Source organism: Populus euphratica, unplaced genomic scaffold (assembly GCF_000495115.2).
Source record: "Populus euphratica unplaced genomic scaffold, PopEup_1.0 scaffold124.1, whole genome shotgun sequence".
Classification (NCBI taxonomy): domain Eukaryota; kingdom Viridiplantae; phylum Streptophyta; class Magnoliopsida; order Malpighiales; family Salicaceae; genus Populus; species Populus euphratica.
The window spans coordinates 460,445-467,456 of NW_011500013.1; positions in this window are offsets into that span (position 1 = coordinate 460,445).

Below are 7,012 nucleotides of genomic sequence, written 5' to 3' on the forward strand. Positions count from 1 at the left end.
ATATTTGGAATAATTTGGTTAAACTTAGGGATTGAAAGGAGTTTTATTCTGCAATATTAACCTCATGGATAATTGGCAATCTATCATCCCATTGTTACAACAATAAAGGAAATCCTTGGCCATTAATATTTGGAGTTGCAATTTGGCATCTATAGAAGCGGAGGAATTACAATGTTTGAAAAGATCAATAATCCATACTTTAATCCTTTAAATGTGATCTAGTGACTGGTATTAAATTAGTTAAAAAGATTAGCATAGCCCCTGCAAAAAGAATTAAATAAATTACTTTGTTATGATGGAATTATCCATGAATACAACAGGTAAAGTTGAATTTGGATGGTCATAGAAAAAGTCATTCAGGCAACACTGGAGCTATAAATATTATTTGAGAAACTTTTGATACTTGGATTAAAAGATTTACTATTAACATGGGATATTGCATTTCTGTCTAAGCTGAATTATAAAGGGTCATTACTAGTCTAGAGCTCATGTGGTTTTTAGGATTCAAAAAACTCATTCTTGAATCAGACTCTATTCTTACAATAAAATTCATAACAAAATATTTTGTGAAAATAGATGTGAACTATACTGAGATAAGTAGAGTTTGGAAATTATACCGTTAGAGATTGAAAAGTTAAGGTTCAGCTCATCTATATAAAGACTAACTCAAAAGCAAACTAGTTAGCTTATTAAGGTTTGACCAAAAGTTCTTTTAATTGTGATTATTTAATGTTTAATAACCCCGTGATGAGATTGTATTCGATATTGTATTACAATCTCATAGGGTCTATTATTCCACATTTAATTTAAGTGTTTTGTTATTAAAAAAAGGATATAAATAAATAAAATTGAGTCTCCTTATAATTATATAATTATATAATTATATAGTATTTTAAGTGTTTAAAAGTTTTAGTTTGTAACAAACCATGCATGTTATCATTTGTAATTATCTACATCAAATCCGAAATATATAGAAGAGTAATGCAAATTCTTTCTTGTGCATTCTTTTTCATTAAAGAAGAAAAAGAAAAAAAATCTTGTTATTTTGCATCCCATGAGTTAATTATAATTTAATACTGGTAGTTTAAAGAGAGTACTGATTAATCCTTGTAGTTTCATAAACTATATATATATAACCTAGATTGTAACCTCCTTCATCCCATATTCTATAACCTGATCGCTTTATTGATTTCATGTTTTTTTTTTTCAATTTTTTTTCTTTTAGTAAACCGAAGGAAAGAGAAACAGGAAGATGGGAAAACCGAGGAGGAAATAGGGTAATTTTCTTTAAAAAAAATAATTAAATTGAGGATGCTTAGAAACCCTATATATTATAATAAACTCCGACAGCGGGTGAGCAATCAAAAAGGAGCTTTCCAGGTGGGTCAACCGATTTTTTGCCTTTTCGCCATGCTCGTACGTAGTAAACCTTTATTTTCCAGTAAAGGCCCAAAACCACATGATACTTGACCTACCATGCATCTATAAACCTTTTTCTTCAACTTTCCAAAACCTCCCACCAATCTTTTTTAACAGAACTGAAGCGTGTGAGCAGCAAGAAAAGAAGTTGCTGTGGTATAATTAGCCCCACCATTGGCACTCACCATCGATCCCACGTCGATTTCACCTTCCAGTTCATCTGGGCCAGTTTGTGTTTCAAGTTTTCTTCATGGAAATAAATAGCAGACGAAAAAACAGTCTGGTGGATGAGGATGAGGATGACCTAGCTCTCTTCATGGCACATCACAGCTCTTGACGTTTGTCATGACCCATGCAGATATTGCATGTACGTATGTATCTCTTGACGTTTTCGTATTATGACAAGTCATTGCTCTTCTTTCGTCTTACACCTTTTCGTTAATGTTGCTTACACGAATTTGTCAAGAAGCACATGCCAAGTCTCATGGATTTTAATGCGCAGCAAGAAATTGACATATATACAGTTTGCATAAAGTATATAAAAAAATCCTGCTGCCTACCTCAGATGAAACCTGGACCGCCCCCACAATGACATTAATTAAAAGTAAAAAGTTAGAGATAAAAAATAAATAATAATAACCCACTAGGAAAATGTGATCGTATTAACCTTTTGATCTTTTCATAACTGGCTAATGCTGATGCCACCAGAAACTCGTTTTCACTTTTGTTGCCTGTGCCAGTTGCCACCCCCAGCAACAAGAAAAAGATCATCGTAATTAATTAATTTCCGACACGTGGAGGCATCCAAGAGGCATTGGGTGACAGCCACTTGTTAATGCTGAGGTGTCGCCAATCCTGACTGTGTAGTCTACACGTGGTAATGGAATGACGGCGACTTCAGCCCAGTTGTTAACAGCAAGAAAATGCTCCATAATCCCTGCGGTCTGGACATGACCTAACTAACAAAGATTGTCTTTCTGTGTCCCTCTCCCAATCACGTCCCTGTCACGTGGCTTGCCCACAGCTGGCCGGCACCGCCCCCCTTTCTGATTTTTAGTGACTTGTTAAATTATTTTTGCACTTTTTATGGTGTTATAAGAAAAAAAAAATTTAGTGCAATTAAATATTAATTATTTTTTAATTAAATATTAATTAAAAATCACTTAGAAATTTTCAAGTTTGACACCTTGTATTGAGTTTTATTTTATATATATAATTTTATAATTTAGTGTTATTGAATTTTATCTTATAATATTAAATTAATAATAAATTAATTTTATATTTTATATAATAATATAAAAAATTAACTTGACTCAATAGAGTCTATCAACCATAAACCAGGTCTTGAATTTAATAAATTAATTAAAAATTAATAAAAAAACAAGTTATAATTTTTTAAATTTAAATCATTATATTAAATTTAATAATAATTATAAAAAAAATATTTTTTTTATAGTACAAGATATTTGAGTCCAGCCTGCAACAAAAGGGCAGGCGATAAACTAGTGTTGAGCTAAATAATAACACTTGCATGCACGTGTCGTCTAAAAAATAATTGAAATTGGATCTCACTGACGTCTAAAAATGAAATGAAGGGAAGGTGATCCATAAAATCATTTTTTTTATTAAAAAAATACATAAATACAATAATCATCCTTAGGCCTTTTGGCAGACATCATATCTTTCCAATGGTTCACCGTACAGACGCGCAAAGATATAATAATTGGTGATAGTATTTACTTCCCATGTCGTCGTATCTTTAATTAGATTTTTTCATATTATTAATAAAATAATTAAAAAAAATTATGATTGTTAATTTTAAATTTTCAAAAAATTAATTAAGATATTCATAAACTTATTTATATATCTACGATTATAAAAAAAAGGAGAATAATTTCTTATAAACATCCCAACAAGTGATTTGTTTATTGTCTTATCCATCAAAGAACAATTTTATCTCGGTGTAATACGAAAGTTATACAAAAGATTTATTATTATTATTATTATTGGATAAAAAAAAAAGACCCCAAAGACACTCAGTTCCTGACAATTATAATAATGATTTATTTATTATTAGATATAGAGTGATAAGGCACTCAGTTCCTGAAATCGCATCCAACCGCATAATGTGGAGAGGTAAAATGACATTTGCAGAGGATATTGAATCCAGTAGGATCCCATTCCTTTGTTGTGTCATGTCATCGATCGGTTGAGTGAAGAGTTGAAATTAAGAGATTTGGGCTTTTTATTGTATTATTGTGTTGTGTTGTGTTTTTTTTTTTTAATTATGAGATAAAAACAGTGCTCGGTGACTGATTAATATATTGCTTTTATAAATATTTAATTAAGACGACTAAGTTGCATTGGATAAAAAAATGTACGGGGCTGAATATTTCCTAGATATTCCAATCTGCTTTTCTCGAATCAAAAGTGCATGATGGATTTAATTATTTCGGATCATGGAGTATAATACGGCTCACATCCAAAATCTTTTGTGATTTGATGTATTATGCTCAGCCAGCTAGAATCGAAAATACATTATTATTTTTATTATTATTAAGATAACAAAAAAAACATAAACTTTTTTTTTGAAAGATAAAATTAAATATTATAAAAATTTTAACAAAAAAAATAAAATAACTAAATTAAAACTAGTATTATTTTTATTGGAAAAAATAAAATAAAAACCTGATATGATCAATGATAAAATTAAAAACTATAAAATTTTTGATAAAAAAATAAATCAAAAATTAAAAATTAAAAGTAGAAGAATAAAAATAAAAAAACTTACATTTATAAATTAAAATTGAAAGATTAAATTGAAAATAAATAAAAATTTAACAAAAAAAATCAAAACTAAAAGAACTGAATCTAAAACACCGAAGTTGATTTCTAGTGTAAAAAAAAGAAATGAAAGGAAAAAAAATGATCATTGATGACAAATTAGTCACTTTTAGATATCACAGGCTACCAATAAAGAAAAAAATAAAAAAGAAACAAATAAAATAATAGGAACTCATTTTGCATTATTAAGACATGTTGCATATGCCACCCAAAAGGCATAGTCTCCCATGAGCCAACAATATTTTGCATTTTAAAATTGTAAATTAGATGATATATTACATTATAACTCTTAACCAAACCAAAAATTACAAAAACAAAATTATGAGAAGAACATGTCGATATCCCTATTTCAATTACTTTTTTTTTTAAGATTATATACCTAATTTTACTGTATTAAAAAAAAACAACAACACTTGTGCCCTAAAGTATTAGTATTTTTTTATCCTAGTGGTATTTTTTTATTATTTTTAAATATATTGAATAAATAAAGATATCTTTTATTAAATTCATATTGACTAATGCAAAAAAAAAAAAACTCCTAGTTAAAAAGTAAATAATTTTTTTTTAAAGAATGATAAAAAATTACCACATTGTAGTGGTAAATAGAAAACTATATAGGAGGCCATAGTTTTTTTTCCTTCGGTTTTAGTTGTTATGGAGCGTGGGACACCGAACAATTAATGAAGTTTGAAACTCCTTTGCTAATTAATTCGTTTCACTGCTTTCTTTGTAATATCTCTCCATCCTTAATTTTTTGTGATAAGAAAAAAATAGAGATTTTTGTGGCTTGGTACATCTTAAATCAAGGTGGACGTTATTGAATATATATATTGTTTAAATTGAATGATGTAGCTTGAAGTGAAATTGGCAGGAAGCATGCCACTGCGATGTATCTTGATGCAATGTTGGCTCTAATCCCATGGTTAGTAAGTAGAAAATAATTAGTTAGTTAACGGACGTGAGAAAATAACTAAAAAAATATTTTTTAAAAAACAATTATTTTTAATATCAAAATAAAAAAATAATAAAACATAATTTAATCAAAGTTTTTTGAAACTCCAGTTAAAAGCGGGATTAAACAACCTCCAGACATAAAAAAATGCCGACACCAGCTTCGAGAGCTCGGCGGCCACGTTAGGGTTGCCAGCTGCGTAGTTTTCTTTTAAAGGAATGCCGTGTTGATATTTTGAAGTAGAATCTCTTAGCCCTTGTATTTGATCATTTTCTATTCCAATCTCCACCCTTTTTGCATTGCTCGTTGCTCAGTATAATATAGCTTTTATGGTTTTGTTGCATAATATAACCTTTTATTTTTATTTTTTCACTTATGTCTTTGGAAGCTCAAAGTCGGTCGGTCCAACGTCTATATTCATGTATTGTTATTTTTGTGTTTGTGTTTTTTATTTATGTTTGATATTTACACGTAGAAAAGACATATTGTGAGCAATTGTGAATTCTTTTAAATTCTAGTTCGAGGTCACCACTCTCAACAATGATGTCACAAACAGTAGTGGTGATAAATAACATGGAGATTTGTCGCAAAGATTTTGGAGAAAAGAAGGAAGAAAACATGCACATGATTTGAACATGCCAAGAACTTGACCAATTCCCTCTTGAAGAGGTAATGTGAGACACAACCAAGACCTCATGTGTTATCGACACGGACCATCTGATCCCCCAGCGAACAAAAGTCATGGCCACTGTCGCCTTCGGCCAGTCCATTAGGCGCTACGATAAGCAATTTAAAAACGTCAAACCACATAATTGACTGGACTAGCTTGTCGCTTACGAACTTAGTTCACGTGTAGTTTTAAAACCAAGTTTGTTTTTATGGATTTATCTGTTTGATCCAAAATTAGAATTAGATCAAATAAATAAATAAATGAAATAAAAACTTGAGTTTAGATATTTAATTTTTATCATAAACTACTTTTTATTAATTTAAAAAAAATTAAAATCGACCTGAAACTACTCTAGTAGCTCAGTCAAAACCTATCATGCAGGTCTTAGTCTTGGGTCAAGTCAGTCATCAGGCCGAGATTAAATACTCCGACTTCACGTATACAATGGATGTTAGGTCCAGGATCAACACAAACGTAGCACTTGCATCTGTCCAAACACGTGTACGGTAAGGCCGAACATGATTGATGTTAGATTCATCATGCATCGGTGGACCCAGATTCTTTCTTATCAAGTCTAGTTATTTTCAGAATTTAGCTCATAGCAACCATCTCATCTCCGATGCTACGTGGGCTAAATATTTTTTTAACAAAAAAAAAACTAAAATTACAGGTTTTTTAATATTTGTTAACATAAAAATACAAAGGGTAAACTAAAATTACAGGTTTTTTAATATTTGTTTACATAAAAATACAAACGGTAAATAAAAAACTTATATATATATATATATTAAATTAAATAGATTAAAAATTATCTATGTTAATAAATAAATAAAAATAATAACTAATGATAACTAAATGCATATCTGATTATATATAAAATAAAATATTTTATTCATAGCATAATTTATTTACCTGATTTTATTTAATAATTTTATTAATTTTTAATTTAATCAAATGATAGTAAAAACAGATATATAAATAAAATTGATTGAATAAAATAGAATAAAAAAAGATATCTTGCGAAGTTGAACTTATTAGAAATACCATGCAAAACAAAATTAATTAAAAAAAGTCTTAAATGAATTCGAAAAATTTCTTCAAAAAATATAATTAAAAAAATAAATATT